Source organism: Dasypus novemcinctus, chromosome X (genome assembly GCF_030445035.2).
Source record: "Dasypus novemcinctus isolate mDasNov1 chromosome X, mDasNov1.1.hap2, whole genome shotgun sequence".
Lineage (NCBI taxonomy): Eukaryota > Metazoa > Chordata > Mammalia > Cingulata > Dasypodidae > Dasypus > Dasypus novemcinctus.
Window position 1 is genome coordinate 51,095,461 of NC_080704.1, and position 19,067 is coordinate 51,114,527.

A 19,067-nucleotide genomic window follows, 5' to 3' on the forward strand; every position below is an offset into this window, starting at 1 on the left:
AACCGACCCCTCATCCACAGCCAGACCCCACCTCTACCGACCGAGCAAGCCGCCGCACCAACCCATGAGCTCAAGCAATTGGTTTTGATTGATACTAAACAGTGGTCAGCTCAGTAACATATACTTCATTCCCTTCTCTGTCCTTCCCTGCTTCACTTCCCTTGTCCCTTACTGCAACTTCCTGGGAGTAACATCCACATAAATTTTTTTTTCTGGTGGATCTGAGGCTAAGACAGATATGTTCAGACTTACCCGTAAGAAAAAATCACTCTAGCTTCTATATGGGTGGTTGATTACACAGGGGAAAGTGTGGAAGGTCAGAGGAGACACAGTAGGAGACTCTTGTAGTTGTCCAAGTAGGGGATGATGGTGCCTGAGATGAAGGGATGGTAGTGGAGAAGGAGTTGTGGATAGACTCATGATATGTCTTGGAGGCAGAGCTGACAAGAATAGCTAGCTGATGGATTGGTGTGGTGTAAAAGAGAAAGAGAGGAATCAAGGCTTGCTCCTAGGTTTATGGCTTGGGAAACTAGACAATGATGGTGCCCTTTACTGAGAGAGAGACCACTAAAGAAGGAGTAAGTTTGAAAGGCTTCATTTTTTATTCATCAAATATATTTTTTAGCATCTACTGTGTACTAGAGAGTGTGTTAGGTGCTTTGGCACAGAACTGAAAAACCCTGTCCCTGCCACAAGTGCTTAGCTATAACAATACGGAGGAATGTATATACAAACAGCCATGAAAATACCCATGAAGGGTATCAAATATCACTTTTGGAGATGGAGAAAGGGTCAGGGAGAGGATCCTGGAAAAACTTAAGTGGAGTCCTAAAGGATGAGAGGAAGTCAACCAGACAAAGGAGCAGGGGAAAAGTGATTCTGGTAAAAAAAATGCAAATACACTGGAATGTGAAAACTAGTAAAGAATATTTAGGGTGTAGGTCAAGAGAAAGGGAAACAATGAAAGAAGAATCTAGGGGACCAAGAGATGCCAGCCAAGTGGAGTGCTTTGTAGATATACTGATGCATTTGCCCTTTAACATGATGGCTAAGGGAGCCACCGAAGGGGTCCCTGAAGTGATACAAATACTTTACTATTTTGGGTTGCCTCAGCTTACAGCATCTTTCCCTCCACTGCCTGACAAAATCCTACTCAAATCTTTCAAGACCTTAATCATTGGCTATTCCCTCTTTGCTGGATCCCCTCTCTGTCCCCCAAGTCATAGCACACTGTCTCCATGGCTGCCCAGCTCCATGATGTTATGATTTGGGATTGACTTTGACCTCCCCCTACCTGCAGCCTGTGAGCTCCTTAAGGCTGAGACTTCTTTCAGATTAGAGCCCAACCCAAGGCCTGGATAATGTAGAACCTGCTTAGTAATTGGCTGAATTAAAAGCTTTTGAAATGTGATAGAAGGGTAGTCAGTCACAAGCCATGTAGATAGAGGCAGGGAAGAAAAAGCTGAAACCATAAAGGACAGACAGTACTCACATTCCTCGATGAAAAAACATTTTGTGCAGTCAGTTAAGCAGAGGCAGGGTCATCAAAGACTTTAATTATGCTTTACATCAACACCAACCCAGGGAAATGGGAAATACCCTCCATTTGAATCCAAACACTCTTGGGCTTTTCTGCCATGGAGTCAGCTCTGACTTTTGGGCTCAGACAAGTGATGTAGGTAGTTGTCTACATAGACCTACTAGACAAAGACCACCAACCTTTTTTACACAACACAAAAAAATGGCATTCATTGAAAAGTTGATATGTTCTGCCAATGCAGGCCCAGGTTGGCCTGGAACCAATGGCTGGAGGGGTAAGGTGAAAGTTTCCATGTCTCCTTTTTTGCTGTTATTCCTCCTTGCACATATGGGATTTATTCTTTACAGGCTTAAATGTTACATTCAAAATAAACTCAAATGACCAAAATGTTTCATTGAACTATCCATAATAAAGATAAAAGCCACCTGCACCAGGGAAGGGTACAACAGCCAACTCTAAATTGCTCTTGTGCTTGGAACTTCCTGAATGGAATTCTCAAGTGCTTTCCCAACAATTTAAAGAGCTTGTGTTCAGGGTTGATTAGAATTATCCAAAAATGGGGTCACCAAATTTCAATCTAATGAAATATGGAGGAAAACAAAACATCCTGAAAAAACAGAAGCAAAATAAAAAACAAAATCAGAATTGTGCCCAATGGATTCAAATAATGTGGACTTTCCTTATGCTTGTACAAAACCTGGTATGTGTGGGCGTGTGTATTCCCATTTACTCTACTATGTATGGAATCCCAGTCTAAGATCATGACCTCCCCTCCAAAAACAAGCAATATAATGGAGGGACTTTTATGGTTATGTCTACAGTGAGATTGACCTCATAAAATAACGTAAGTCATATACATGCATGTACACATAGACCAGATTCTCAACTTACGTAATTCTGTGGGAATTCACAGAGTTATATTGGTTGAGAATTTGGCTCAAGTTTCCCTTGTTATAGGAATTCCCATCAACTAGCATGAGATGAGACTCCACACACATTGCCACAAAGCTTTATAAGCTGAGAATCTGGGCCACAGAGCACAGAATAATATCCATCCAAATATCAGCTTGGATTTTATCTGGTCTTACTTTCCAGAGCAGCTTGCATGAAGGAATGAGCAAATGCCTTTGGTCTCTGGAGTTTGATGAATCCATGTGATCCAGCATGGGAAGCCTAGGTTATCTGTCCATGCCAGAGGGACACAATCCTTTTCTGCCTCAGTGTCCCTGGTTGTGAATTGGGTAGGGCTATTTGCTGCCTCTCTTCATCTAAGTCTGAGCACTCTCTGCTGCTTATGAAAGTGCAGTTTGCAAATAGGACTCTCAGAAAATAGGCATTAAGATCTGGGACCAGGCATTGGTTGCCAGGGAAAATGCATTTATTTGTGGGTTAGCAAATGCCAACACCACTAATTGAATTTGTGCCAAAACATGCATTTAAAATTTTTTGTTCTTTTCCATTCATTATTTACAGAACATCACCTAAGGGCAGTGCATACTACAAGCCAAAAATCTCATCCTGCATTTTATCAGAAACCCATTGCAAGGAAGGGGAGAAGGGAGAGGGAAGGAGAAAAAAAAAAAAGAGGTTTCTGGAAAAAGCTAAGAGAACTTGTCTGATGTGTTTTGTCTAGACCAGCAATGCCCACAGGGTGACTTGATAATAATCTCTAAATGCAAGGGAAGGGAGAGCAGCTGCTCTCTCTTCCCACTTAAGACAGAAGAAGAAACTAACCTCCACTGCAATTTAAAAGATTTAGGTTAGTTAGAAGAGAAAATTTCTTTAATGGAGAATGTTATCACATGAAATTGGGATCTAGGGAGGACCCTTAGATATGGGGAGGGGTCTCATGTGTTCCAGACATTCTAAAGGAAAGAAGTTGATAAGATGTTTTCTTAACCCTGAGACAATAGATGATTCTAGAGGTCAGCAATGCATCAGGGAATTGTCCTGGTCCAGCAAATGCCTTGTTCTCAGGGCAGGATGTTATGCCATCAAATTAGGAACATGAGTTTTTGTGTGAGAGATCTTGCTTTGAGTGTCACACTTGGGCAAATTACTTGACCTTTCTATGATTGCTTAATCATCCATAAAATGGGGGTGATCACTCATTCAATGCCACTACTGCACACCAGGCATTGTTCTAGGAGGTGAGGATACAACGGTGAACACAACAGATAAAATCCCTTGACAATTCTAACAGGAAGACAGACAAAAAGCCTTAGGAAAATATACAGTATGTCAAGGGCGATAGGTTCTATGGAGATAAATTAAGCAGGGAAGGGGGATGGAGTCAGGTACTTTCAATTTTAAATAGGGCGGCAATGGAAGGCCAAATGTTGATACAGCATCTTCTGAGGAAAGATTTGAAGGAAGTGAAGAAGTGAGCCAAGAGGGTGTAGTGATTTGAATGGTAGTCCCATAATCCTAACCCCCAAACCTGTGGATGCAACCGTATTTGGAAAAAGGGTTGTTGCAGATATAATTAAGGATCTCAAGAGACCCTTATAATGGATTATCACATGGGCCCTAAGTCCAATCGGCAAATGTCCTTATAACAGACAGAAGAGAGGATAGACACAGAGAGATGGGCATGTGAAGGCCATGTGAAGACAGAGGCAGAGATTGGAGTGATGCAGCCACAAGCCAAGGAATATCTGGAGCCACCAGAAGATGGAAAGGCAAGGAATGGATTCTCCCTTAGAATCCCTGGAGGGAGAATGACCCTGTCTGACTCTGACCTCCAAAACTGTAAGCAAATAAATTTCTGTTGTTGTGAGCCGTCTCATTTGTGACAATTTGTTATGGAAGTCCAAGAAACTAATAAAGAGGGTATCTAAGGGAATAGTGATTAAGTGTAGAGAATGGCAGGTACAAAGGCTCTGAGGTGGGCCTTTTGCTTTGCGTGCTTATGGAAGAGCAAGAAGGCCTGTGGTTTTGGAGGGTTAGAGATGTGGCAATCAAGGGCTATACTGTGTAGGGCCTAGCAAGCTTTTCCAAGGATTTAGGCTTATACTTTCAGGAGATCGGGAAGTACTAGCATTTTTAAAGTAACCCTTTGGCTACTGTGCTCAGAATAGCCTATGCGTGGGGGTGAGGCAAGAATGGAAAGAGTGCCACAGATTGGGTTTTACGAAAGCAGACTCTGAGACAGAGTTTGGGGTATAAGATATCAGGGATCGACACCTATTACAGGGAGGTTAGAGGAAGCAGGATTGAGTAGAGAAAAAAACTGAACTGTAATGCAGACCCAAAAAAATTTCAGGTGAACTGGTGGGAAGCTCTGAAATGCATATTGTCCACCAGAGTGTCCCATATTGGGCAAAAATGTCTGGGTCTTTATATGCCCTCTGCCTCAGTCACCAGATGCAGCTTGCCCCAGAAAGAACTTGTCCTCAGGTAGGGTGACAAACTGTTCAGTTTGCCTGGGCTGTCCTGGATATAGTCTGAATCCCGTCAGTCCTGGGAAAACTGGAATAGTTGGTCATCCTAACTTGGGTGTTGGGACTTTCTACAGCTGAAACAGACTTGAGAGGAGTGACCAGCTGGAAGCTCTCTGCTAACTGCACTTCCCAGAGTTCGGTCTGCTAGTCTTTCCTGGAGGAGCCAGTTGGGTGGCATGTCTCCATGTCTAACACAAGCAGTGAGTCTAGGAAGAACAATATTGCAAGATGAAAGTGGCTTAGGCCAGATTAATAGGAGTAGAAGTAGTAAGATTCTATATACGTTACTGAAGAATAGAGAGAATAGGATTTATGATGAATTGAATGTGGGATAAAGAGAAAGAGGGAGATCAAGGATGAGGCCAAGAATTTTGACCTGAACAACTAAAAGAATGGAGCTGCCATTAACTGAGACGGGAAAGGTTGTAGATGGGACAGGTCTGGGGGAAAAGATCAGGGGTTTGGCTTAGGACAGGTAAGGTTTAAGATGCTTATTAGACATCCACGTGCAGAAGGGGAGATGTCTAAACTGGAGGTCTAAATTTGGAAGGACTCCAAATTTGGAATGACTCTATAATTTATTTTTTAACTTACAGTAAAAGTCACTCTTTTTGTTGCACAGTTTTATGAGTTTTGAAAAAATGCGTAAAGTCATATAACCACTACCACCACTGAAATACAGGACAGTTCTATCACCTAAAGAAGAATTCCCTCTTCTACCTTCTTGGTACCAAGCCCTTCCCTCCTCAGCAGCCCTTGGCAACCACTGATCTGTTCTTCATCTCTATAGTTTTGCCTTTTTGAGAATGTCATTTAAATTCATTCATACAGTGTGCAGCATTTTGATCCTGGTATCTTTCACTCACCATAATACCTTTGAGATTCATCCATGTTGTCAATCGTTTGTACGTCAATGGATGTACCATAGTTTGTTCATCCATTCACCAAAACAAGGACATTTGGGTTGCCTCCACCTATTAGAAAATATGATAAAGCTGGAACAAACATTCATATACAGGCAAAATTTTCCTTTTTCTGAAAAATTTTCTAACAAGGAGTGGGATTGCTGGATCCTACAGTAAGTCTATTTTCAATTTTATAAGAAACTGCAAAATTGTTCTCCAAAGTGGCTGCACTTTACATTTCCAATAGCAATGTCAGAATTTTAAATGTTTATTTATTTATTTTCTTTTTACCCATTCTAATAGGGATGTAGCAGTATCTCATTTTGGTTTTCATTTGCCTTTTCCTAATGTTGAGCACTTATCAAATACCTTCTTTGTTGAAGTATTTGTTCAAATCATTGCTTATTTTGGGGTGGGCTGTTTGTTTTCATTTTGTTGAGTATTGAAAATTCTTTACATAGTCTGCTTACAAGTCCTTTGTCAGATACATGATTTGCCAATATATTCTCCAAGTCTGCAGCTTGTCATTTCATTCTATTAGAAATGTCCTTAGCAGAGCATAAGTTTTAAAATTTGATAAAACCCAGTTTATCATTTTTTTCTTTTATCATGTGTTTAGCATCCTATCCAAAAACTCATTACCTAATTCAAGGTAACAAAGGTTTCTCTTTTATTTCTTTCTAAAAGTCTTACATATTCATGTTTTACACTTAAGTCTATGAATAATTTTGAGTTAATTTCTGTTTAAGTTTTGAGGTATAGTCAAGGTACATTTTCTTTTGCTTATGAATGCCCAATTTTTCCAGCACCATTTATTGAAATGCTGTTCTTTTTTTTTTTGGTCCCTGATTTCTTTCTTTCTCTATCTTTTTTTCCTCTTAGTTCTTCAGATTGGGTAATTTCTATTCATCTACTTTCAAGTTCACTTACCTTTTTCTCTATTATCTCCATTCTGTTGTTGAATCATCTAGTGAATTATTTTTCATATCTAAAATCCCTGTTTGGTTCTTTTTTTATAATTTCTATTTCTCTGTTGAGAGCTTCTATCTTTTCATTCACTTCAAGAGTATTTACCCTTACTTCATGGAACATGATTATGACAGCTGTTTTTAAGTTTTGCTTGGACATTTGTTTATTGTCCTTTCCCTTGAGAATTGGTCAGATTTTCCTGGTTGTTTGTATGTTAAATAATTTTGAATTGCATTCTGGACATATTGACTATTATGTTGTGAGACTAGGTCCTGTTAAAATCCTCTGGAGAATGTCAATACATTTTATGATTGTTTTAGCAAGAAATCAATATGGTTAGATTCAGACTGCAAGTCAAGTTCTGTCTCATTTTCCATGGGCAGTGGCTCAAATGTCATTTCAGATTCCAATGCCATCGCTGTAGTGCTTGTATTGGTCCATTTTATGTGACACTCAGGAGTTTGTACAGGATTTAGGAGTGATTTATATCATAGTACAGTTCTCTAAGACTTTCCTATGCTTAGTTCCACATGCACAGCTCAGGGGTAAGCCCAGAACTTGTGTCAGTTCATAGGATTAGAGAGGGTTCTCTTCTCGAACTCTCTCCTCTCTGGGACATTCCCCACACTTTCTGGCTCCCAAGGTCCACTTTTCCAAGTTCCTTTGGCCAGAAAAATGTGTGATTTTTTTCCTCAGAGTTTTAGCACACCCCCACCTCCAGCACTGTTCTGCATACTGGGGCCGCCTTCAGGGTGAAGCAGCAAGAGAAAAAATGGAGGAAAAAAATAACAGGGATTCTTCACACATATGGGCCCCTTTTCCTGGTTTTACTAGTCAGACAGACAAGTTTTTGGTACCTGTGTCAGCACCATCAACACCACAGAAGTGCAAATCCATGACTGGGATTGGACTCAGAGACAGGGCCAAGAAATAAAAATGAGAGAAAAAGGAAAATAAAAAAATAACAGAAATCCCCCATACTCTGCAGCTCTCAAGAGCCCCTTTCCCAAGTCCTCCAGCCAGAAAGAGTAGGATTTCTACTGGAGCTTTTGGTGTATATCCCAATTCAAAATTCTGATATTCAGAACTATGGTTGCATCAAGTTAGGAGATACAAGAGAAAAAAAGAAAAAAGAAAAAGTAACCATTTAAAATACTTGGAGGAGCTGCCACAATTCGAAACATACCAAGATCTCTTATGTGCTTGGTACTAGAAAACACATTGGGGATACAGAAAGGAAAATTTTAATTGTCAGATATCCTCAGAGATATCTCCCAACCTGTAATAAATCAACACACATCTGTGGTGCCTGGTTTGCAGAAAACAAGTTATTAAACATGTTTTGCATGTAGGGGGCAGCTTCATGGGGAGTCACAAAGAAAAGACTTAAAAACTTGTTTTGTTTTGAACTGTAATTTCACATGATTTACCTCATATGCCCACCTTCAAAGAATTCACAGTCAAGAATGGTTGATGAAAAGGCACACAACGTTAAAAGTTATTTTGCTAGGACCGAGGTTATTTAGCTTAGCATGGGAGGTGCTAGAGAGGACTTCCTGAAGGAGGTGGCCTAGGAGCTCTGAGCTTAGTGTGGAAGGGAGAATGAAGTGATCTTGACATTCCAAATGGGGGAAAGGATCCTACGCTGGCCTTCCCAAAAGGATGTGCAGATGCCGGGGTGAGATGTGGAGGAGAAGAAAAGATGAAGTTGGAAGAGTAGTAGGGGGTGTGGGGAGTCAACAGGGGCTCTAGTTATCAGAATAAGCAGCATGGATTCCATCCTGGACACAATTGGGACAATTGAAGTCTTTTATCAAGGACATGATCTGACCAGTTCAGGAAATTCATTCAGGAAAATGTTTTTCTGCACCAATGTGAAGGACATGTTGGGGAGGGTGGGATAAGGGTGAGATTAGATTTGGTGGGTTTTTGCCGTAAATCTGGAAAGAAACCAGGAAACTGGGGCAAATAAAAGACTTTCTACCCACAAGTAGAAAGATAGGGCAAAAAGGACGATGCCAGACAAGTTTCGTAACAGACTTGATAACTCACCCTGCATTGGTTTCCTTCCCTTGTCTGCCCCACTTTTCCACTTCTTAACAGTGTTTTCTGATATATTCTCCCAAATGAACTACTTGTACTCAGGTTCTACTTCTAGAGAAACCTAAGGTTTTTTGTTTTTTGTTTTTTTTAAAGGAAGCAGCATAGTTTAGTTGGTTCAGAGCACAAGCTCTTGAGGCAGACAAAGTCAGGTTCAATTCCTGGCTATACTACCTACCAGCTTTTGTATCCTTGGATCTGGCACATTACAACTTTCACAGTACCAATTTACCAATTTGCTCATTATAAAATGGGGGTAATCATCTTAATTTTCTTAATGCTGCACTAAAAATCTTAATAATCATAAAAATATTTAAATATAAAAAACTTAAAGGTATGCTATATAAGTGTTCAATAATTGGCAACCATTTAAAATACTTAGAGGAGGTGTCACAATTCCAAACAGTTAGTCATTGTTCTGCTATTAGACCATCAGTATGTTGAAGTCCATATGTTATATCTTCTTAATTAAGATAAGGAAATCAATAATCAGGCAAGGTTGTTTCCTATTTCCACCATTGCTCCTGTAAGGCCAATTCCCTGCATGACCAGTGCAAAAACTGCAACGAATTTGAAGAAACAGACTCCTTCTTATCTGCTCATTCTCTCATTTAGAGACAACCTCATTCCATGCTGAATTACCTCCTGAAAAGATATCAATCTTGTGCTCCTTGGGGATACAAATGGTGACTTGCTAGTTTGCTTATGCCTCAATCCCATTTTCTGGAAGCTGTGTCACAGTTGTTTTTATAAAAGAGAGATTCCTTCAGGGAGACATTGACCTTTTTTGGTGAAAAATTAATTTAGGATAAATCAATTTTATGCTTTGTTTCTGGCCTGCATTAGCCTCGCCTCAGAATTGGACTGAGCTTGGGTACATTGGGCCATTACTGTGATTTATCAGGAGTTGATTACCTGACCAATTGTTCCCTTACTGAAATAAAGTGAGAAAAAAAAATCAAACTAACCTTCTATTCCATGGAAAATATTCCAAATGGTCATTGTCTTCATGCTGAAAAGGAGATTCTGGGTAGCCCAGATGATCAGCCTGTCCAATGGGACACTCGCAGCTTCCTATCCATCACAACGCTGCCCTCCAAGGGCCCATCCACTACCAATACAGGAGGCTGGGGGTGTTTGGGAGCCCAGAGCTGCTGCCATCAATCAGAATCCCTACCGCCAGATGCTCCCTCATCCTTCTGCATTAATTTATTGAGGGCTTTTATTATTATTATTCACACAAGGAGAGGCTACATTTCATTTTCTTGGGTGAGGAATGGTAGGACTGGAAATTTAAGTCCCCTGAACAAAATACCAGGAACAGTGAAGCCCACTCTGCGGGGATAGAGACGGGGTTCTTTGAAGTCAGTGGTGCAGCTTGCCCAGGTATGGTTTACCTAGAGATGATGGCTCAGTAGGAAAACATCCCACATCTTTCAGTCTTCAGATGCACGGCCTCATTTTTCTTAATTTGTAAAGCCATTTTAAGTAGAAAGCCTGGTCTTGGGTTTTCAGTTTCAAAGCGAGTACTTTTCTAACCAGAAATCTATAGGGGCCTGAGGCTTGTCTTTTATCTCAAGCCTCCCCTCCGTGAGTTGCTAAACTCCCTCAAGCCTCTCTCAGCAACCTTGTAAAACCATATGAGGAAGAAAAAAGAGAAAAATCACCGATAGATTGTTTCTTCTAATCCCTGCTTTTCCTAAAGCTCCCTAGATTTTACTTTCTTGCAACTGGGAATTAGACAGATTCTGAGGTTTTCTGATAGTTCTGAAGGGGAATCTTTTGGCTGTGCTACTCATGGTTAACCAGTCTGCAAATATGTTAGCTTTTCTTCTCATTAGCACATAATCTCAGCTGTTAATTTAGATCTTCTAAGGAGGAGCCAAGGGCCAGAAGAGCATGTTCATGTAGGTTGGCTTAAACTCCGCCTTCCACGTCTCCTTGCATCCCAAATCAAAACACTTTGGGGCAGAGCAACGTGGGGAAAGTGCTTATAAAGAAAAGCAAAAAAAAATTGTTTTAAGTGTCTAGGTTTATTTATTAGAAATTAATATACCTCTTTGGGGGCTAGTTTTGTGACAAGTTGTGTCATATGGAGGAACTGGTTGGAAGTCCATATACCACAGCCATTCATTTTCTCAGGTGCTGTGTAGTCCCCATGAGATAGTCCTCATCCACCATTAGCCTCATCCCTAATGGTCTGTATTAATTCATAACTGAGGGGAATTACAAAAATGCACTGTTTCACGGAAGCAAGGCGAGCTTTTGCAACCCTTTTAAAGTCATAATAAATTAAGCTGCAAAGAATGCTCATATTTATCTTGCATCATTTTTATAGTTATTGCTGCTATTTTTCTTATACTAGCTTAATTAAGATATGTCTTTGGGGAATTAGCTGCTGTTGGGAGAAAGCAGCATTTTAAAAAGTGGCTATGTTTTATTTCTGTGAATAAAAAGAATGGCCTGTGGGCTGACCAGCAAGTGTTGGTGGCAGACAAGAGGGAAGAATTGCAGCCTGGATTTCTCATCAGGGTTCTATCACACACCAGCCAGGTAGGTGACTTGGGTGTTGTTACTTTCCCCGTCTCAACCTCAGTTCTGTAAAAAATAGAGGTCAGACTGGCCAATCTCTGCGACCCTTTCCCTGGTTCTTTGACCATCCTTAGGTTGATAATGAAGCAATCAAGGCAATCACTGCCAGGTTTTTCATATCAATGATTAAACTTACTGAAATAATTAAAACCTATGGTAGTTTCTAACAATTGAACTGGGTAGGACACTCAGTATCCAGATTGATCATTCTACAGCTGGTTGTTATGACAACGAGAAACATTGCTGCAAATGGACAAGACCAGATGCCCCTCTGCAAAGGGAGCTTTAAAGGGACTGAGTTGGCTCTGTGGATTTGTTCTCTCTAGCCCAGGGCTGACACTGGCCCCATTAGTCTTTCTATCTGACAAGAGGTTTTGTGTTTACTCATTTCATAGCAGCTTTATACTTAATCTACAAAGCAACCCTAGTTGATTTGAAAAGTCCCTGGGTGTAGCCAACCATAGCCTGTTCTTCAAGCTAATTATTTCTCTTTGTTTATGAAAAATATCCATATGCTACTAAATTCTTGTGCATTCGCATCTTTATTTTCATATTAATTTTATGCAACAGAGCTCGAGCAATAACTCAATCTGTCTAGTTAAGAAGGGCATACAATGACCTTTTAGGGCTTTGCAATAACAAAAGATTCTTCCCCTTCAGTTCCTCTAGAAAGACATTCATTTTCCTGGTAGAAGGTATCCAGTCAGGTTCTCCTTCAACAGGCCACACTTCACCAAGCAGGACACTGGCTGTCACCAGTTACAGTAAATCACTAGACAGTGGACCCATCTTTGCCAGTCAGAAATATTTCCTCACCACACTGGCTCCGTTTGATTGGTTTGAGCAGTTCTTGGCACAGGGAGGGCCTTTTCCTCCTCTGCCAGGTTCCTTTCAGACTCACTACAGCCCAGTTTCAATGCTGGCTTGGAAGACAACCCACAAAACTACCTTCCCAATTACTCCTTTTGGCCCAGAGAATGTCATCCAGTTTCCCGTGAAGGCCTCAGTCAAAGGCTTCGTTGTTCCCAGAGCTGGTGCTCCAGTGGGATGGGCAGTTGCCAACCGTGTCTCACTCACCCACCCAGCCCTGGGGACTGGTGGGGCACTTTGAGTTCCCACAGCCCCGCCAAAAGGCACCAAGGGTCTGGGATGATGTTGGACAAGGTTGTAGGGCATAATTATGGGGTTCGGAAAACTCATGACTTATAAAGACCCTGGTCAAATTGACTTTGAAAACAAAAAAGAAAAGGTTGTTAAGCAACAGCAAATAATAATAATATGGATTAGGTCTCAAACTAGCATAAACTAATTTGGGATTTTAGGCCACTTAGCAGGAGACCTCTATCCATCTTCCCAAACTCTATCCCTCCCCCTTGTCCACACACAATGTTCCCTTTCTCAGGAAGTAATTACTGTTAAAAATCTTTTATTGCTCAGTTTATGGGGATTTAATTCTCAGATTTACAATACTTCTCAGGCCCATACACACAAGCCATGGGATCTTGATTTCAGAGGGGGGTAGCTGCTGTTTGCTCAAAAGAAGAGCAAACTTGTTTAGGAGAAGACTTTGACCCTGAGACTGAGAAAAAGACCATGCTCCAAGTGTATCGTCAGTGGTGACCAAACTTCATATAAACCAAGTAACCCCAGCACCCAGATTCTCTCTTCTCCCCACCTCCCTCCACCCATGCCCCTCTCATCACCATTGCCACTTGCTTCATAATGGAATGGGAGATACCAAGCCAAAATATTTATTAATCACACTCTTTTTGCAGAGCACAGTCTGAGGCAAAAAAAGGGAAGAAGGAATCCCAAACCAATAGCTCAGGCCTTGATATATGATATGATAGCTCAGGCTTCAGATCTTTCACCTGGGCTTTTATTGTAACCTGGTGGTTGGTTGCCATGTTGCCAGATTCTCCTCTGCTCACTAATCCAGTGGTTTTCAAACTTTAGGGGCCATTAGAATCACCTGTTTGGCTTGTTAAAACACAGATTGTTGGGTGCCACCCCCAGAGTATACAATTCAGTAGTCTGGAGTGGAGACAAGAATTTGCATTTCTAACAGGTTCCCAGATGACACTTATGCTGTTGGTTTGAGGGTCACACCTTAGGAACTACTGCTTAAATCCTTTCTTCTCTCTGTTTCCAGGGTGATTCTATGGATAGGTGTCCAATCAAGTATTCATCCCCTAGCTACCATAGAATAAAGTCTTATCACAACATGGTCCCAGGTGATTTGTGCAGCCTCTTTGCTAGACACAATCCCATGCATCCCATGTTCTAGCTACCTCTTTTAGGTTGGGTTCCTGCACACCGTGATACAAGGATTTGAGGGTTGATACTAGGAAGTGATAGTATAAGAGACAGTAAGTAAGACAGGGAAGGAAAGCGAGACAACAGAGGGTGAGCTAATGAGAAGATTGTTGCTGTGTACAAATGGGGCTCAATGTCACTGGGGACCTCTAAAAGATTGTGTAGAACACACTTCAAAGTTATCCTGCCTGAGAGATGAGAGAAATGGTGTATTATCCACCAATATTATTCAGTCACCAGTTGAAGGCTACTTCTAGACCCATTAACTGCCCATCACTTCCAGCATATCCCATATGTAAGTCTAGCTCACTTCAGTGGCCAGAGAAAGTCCTCAGGCAGAGTCCCAGGTACTTGACGTAAGAAGCCGTTGGGTCAGGGTACATGGGAATGTGAGTGCTGAGGGTTCCTTGAGAGTGCACCAATAGCTTCTGCTCCACCAGAACAACACATTTCCAAACTCACAGCTTTTTTACACATCTGCTCCTTTGCACAGACAGGCTCAAGCCTGCCTTCTCTCACTCTAGTTTTTTGGAAAACAGAGCTTTAGACTGAGCTAAGCCAATTTTCTGGAGTGTGGGTGGGGAACCTCCTGGGTGATCCTTGACTCCAAGACAGCAGTTTGTGTGACCAAATGAAGTTAAGGATCCCTGGCGCTGGCTGTGTGTAGAAGCAGCAAGAAGAGGGTCACGAAGAGGGTCACAGAAACTAAGAAAAGATGCTAGAAGGTGGGATGGTTGGCTTAGGGTGCTGACACAGCAACTGAAGAGGAAGGTGGGCATGTCTGAAGGTACAGTCTATTAAGGTCATGCTTTGTAACAAATTCTGAGTCCTTTTTCTTTCTTTAGGCCATTGGTGCTATCTTTCCTGCAGTGATTATGAAATATAATCAGATGTAGGAAAAAATAGTACAATTAGAGAAACCTATTGCCCAAATGGGTCTTCTCAGAGAGTATAGGCTGGCAAAAAAGAGCCTGCACATCTCTGATGATCTGATTCCTAGATGTCTTTCTCATGGAAGTCCCTGTTCTAATCAAGATGGCAGAGTGAGAAACTTCAGGCCTCTGTCCCCATACAGAAGCTTTGAACAACCAGCAAGAAATGGCAGAAACATCTTTTCTCAAAGCTCCAGAAAACAGGTAAAGATTTATAGTAGCAGTGTAAACACCAAGTACTTTTTTTAAAGGTATCTTAAAAGTGTTAGGATCTCATGGCACCATGACTGGCCATTCCCCCCATCCCCTCGCCAGCTCAGTTGGAGCTGGCCTATGCTCCAAGTATGAGTTCCTGGTCTCAGTCTGGAGGAAGCAGAGTAACCCTTATGCACACAAAGGGAGCATGTATGTCTGGCCCTACCACTCAGGTTGTGGCCTCAGAGACAGAACCAGGATACTCATCACATATTTACCATCCTAGAACATGCCCTGTATGTAGAAGGCAGCTCACAGAGCTCTCCTTCACAACATTGTGGGAGAGGAGTCAAATTGTGGCTGCCTGGGGCAAGGGATTCCTGGTTGTAGGACATAGAGTACAGTGCCCAGGACCATAAGGAAACTGGTTCTTAGGGAAGGGAGACAATCATATTGGTGCACACAGGGGAATTTCTAGAGCCTCATGTTCATACTCAAGTCAAGAAGCATGTACAGAAAAGATAAGGACAGCCCCTATGCATTGGCCTCGAGCTAATCTCTAAACTTATTGCATGGATAAACTCTGAAGGATAATATTTGCATAGGTAAATCTGCAAAGATTAGGAAAGGCGTTTCCTTTTTTTCCTTCATTTTTTTGTTTTTGGTAGCTCCTGGCATTCAAGGAAAGCTCTGTCATAACACCAGCTCGATATAAGCTTAAGGAACAGATGCCTCAAAGTCTAAATTCCAGAGATAACACATTAAAATACTAGAATGTCCAGGTTTCAACAAATGATTACAAAACATAAAAGAAGAAACAGGAAATGATGGTCCAGGCTAAGGAGAAAATTAAAGTATTAGAAAGAATCAATGAGGAGGAACAGATCTGGAACACACCAGAAGAAGACTTTAACAAAACGTTCCTACATATGCTCAAAGAGCTAAAGGAAAACATGAATAAAGAACTAAAGGAAATCAGGAGAACAATAGGTGAACATAAAAAGAGTATCAATGAAGACATGGAGGTTGTGAAGAGGAACAAAACAGAGCTGACGATCATAGTAAGAGAAATTTAAAATTCCTTGGAAGGGTTCAATAACAAATTGGAGTTGGCAGAGTTGGAAATCAGGGAACTTGAAGGTAAGACAATTGAAATTGTCCAGTCTGAGGCACAAGAGAAAGAAGGAATGAAGAGAAGTGAACAGAGCCTGAGGTACCTGGGAGGCACCATCAAGTTTGCCAATATGCATATTGTGTAAATCCCAGAAGAAGAAAGAGAGAAAAGAGCAGAGAGAATATTTTTGAAAAAGATGCCTGAAAATTTCCCAAAGTTAACAAAAGACATGAATATACACATCCAGAACACTCAATGAACTCCAAAAAAGAAAAATCCAAATAGATCCACACTGTAACATATTGTAACCAGGCTGTCAAATGCCAAAGATAAAGAGAGAATTCTGAAAGCTGCAACAGAGAGGCAATGGATAAGCAAGGGGACCTCAATACGATAGTGTCGATTTCTCATCAGAAACCATGGAGGCATGACAGCATTGGGGTGAAATATTTAAAGTGCTGAGAGCACAAAACTGTCAACCAAGAATTCTATATCCAGGGGACCTGCCTTTTAAACTCTTTTAAAAATGAGGGAGAGATTAAGACATTCCCAGAGGGACAAAAGGTGAGGGAGTTCATCATCACTAAACCAGTCCTACAAGAGATGCAAGAGAGAATTCTGAAGTTTGAAAGGAAAGAATACCAGATGATAGATCAAAGCTTCATGAAAAAATAAAGGGTAAGGGTAATGACACAGGTTAATATAAATGCCAGTACTATTGTATTTTTTTACTTCCTACTGGCTCTAAAATGCAAAGACATGAAATATTAATGATAAATCAGTGGTTTGGACTCATCAAGTGTAAATACATAATTTGTGCCAAGAACTACATAAAGGTGGGGTGACAAAGAGGTATAGCAACATAGTCTCCATATACTATTGAAGTTAAGGTGGTATCTAAGCAAACAAGATTGTTATAGATTTAGGATGTTAAATTTAAGGCCCATGGTAACTGCAAAAGAAAATACAGAAATTAGAGCACAGGTTGTCAGGGGTGGGGAACAGAAGGCATGGGGATTTAATACATCATGGGTGTAAGGTTTCTATTTAGGGATATGGGAAAGTTTTAGTAATGGAAGGAGGTGAGGGTATTGCAACCCTGGGAATGTGATTATTTTCACTGAATGGTATGCTTCGAAGTAGTTCATATGGAAAGTTTATGTTGTATAAATGTTCCCACAATTTAAAAAAAAAAGAAACAGCAACTAAAGAGACAATAACAATTAAATTCAATACATGATCCTGGATAGGCTCTAGCAAGGGAGGAGAAAGGTTCAAAAGGACATTATTGGGACATATGAAAAAATTGGTATACAGACTGTAAGATTAATATCAATGTGAAATTTCTTGAACTTGATAACTGCACTTAAGGAGGATGTTACTTCAATGAATATCCTGGTTCTAAGAAATGTACATTTCTTAGACCAGTATTAAGTGTTCAAGGAACATGATGTTCCAACACTCAAGTATTCAAAACTGAATTTGTAAATAGACAGATGGATAGATAGATAGATATATGGAATGATAGATAGAGGAATAGAGAAATAAAATGATATGGCAAATGTGGCAAAATGTTAAAATTGGTGGATATGGGTATCAGGGCAAATACAAGTATTTCAAAATTCTCTGCATGGGGTTTGTATTATTTTTGTAACTCTCCTGTAAGTTTGAAAGTATTTCAAAATAAAAAGTTAAAAATGGTCACTGTGACTGTACCCTGGTACTTGGGTAAATTGCTGTCCCTCACAAGTGCTGTTAGAACACCCTCCCTCTCAGTCAACCTTTGTCTCAGGCATCAAGCCTAAGAAATTAATTCTTTGAGAACCAATGGCAAAGAGTATAAGTATCATCAACAAGCTAAGAGTAGTAACCCCTAATTTTCAGACAGACTTCTGCTGCTGCTATTGGGATCATGAGAGAACAGATTTATCAATAGCTTAAAGTGATTCAGAGCAGCAAATATACATGACATTGTTGCATGTGGTTGGATAAAAAAGACAAGAATAATAAAAGAATTCCCATTTAATATTATATGGAAACTTGATATTCACTGTCTAAAAAATGTCTTCTCTAAAAAAAATAGACTTTTTCCTAGGGAAATCTTCTGACCAAAACAATCTCATGCTTATAAAATGTTAGTGAATGGCTGGTTCATATCCTTTTTTAAAAAAAAAATCCCCCTTATCCTTTTTAATCACAGTTGAAGTCATATATGCATGAACTTTGCAAGGCATAAGAAAACATAACTTACTTGACATGATTTGGAGAGAGCAAAACTGAAATATATTAAACATCACTCAACTGCATTATTTAGAAGAAGAAAAAATCAGAGACACTAATTGCCCATGATGGCTATTTATACAGTACACCACTGGAGTGAATGCATACTGGCTGCTCTTGAAATAGGCCATTTAAATTTGATCCAGAAGGCAAACAATGGAGCCAGGAAGGACGCATAATCTGAGAGGGGACATGTTTTCTCTGTTAAAGTCCAGTTTTTAGGAGGATAAAGAAACAAAAAGAGAAGGCCTTAAGTCTGTTTTTGAAACCTCAAGTAAAATTGCAGAGTGGGAAAACTTTGTTCTCTTTCCTATCTCATTCCCCTGCTAGATGTCCTGACCTGAGATGTCCACTGTCCTGCAGATGTCACCTAAATATCCCAAACTTAGATAGGCAAGGATTTCTCTTCCAGAGTGATCCTTTCTTCCCTCCACATCAGTCAAAACTTACCTGTGCTATGTCTTAACCCATCAAAAGTTTGCTATGTGATTAATTAACTACCAGATATAATCTAGTGAACAAATTCCCACTGGAGTGTCGGAGGCTACTGGAGGTGCAAGGAGAATCAACCAAATTCCCATTTCAATCTGGGTATCAAGAAGAAGATCCTATGTTTCTTAGTGGATCTTTTTACTGTGAGCAGTAAAATTCAAGTGAATAAATATACCTGAGGGATCCCTC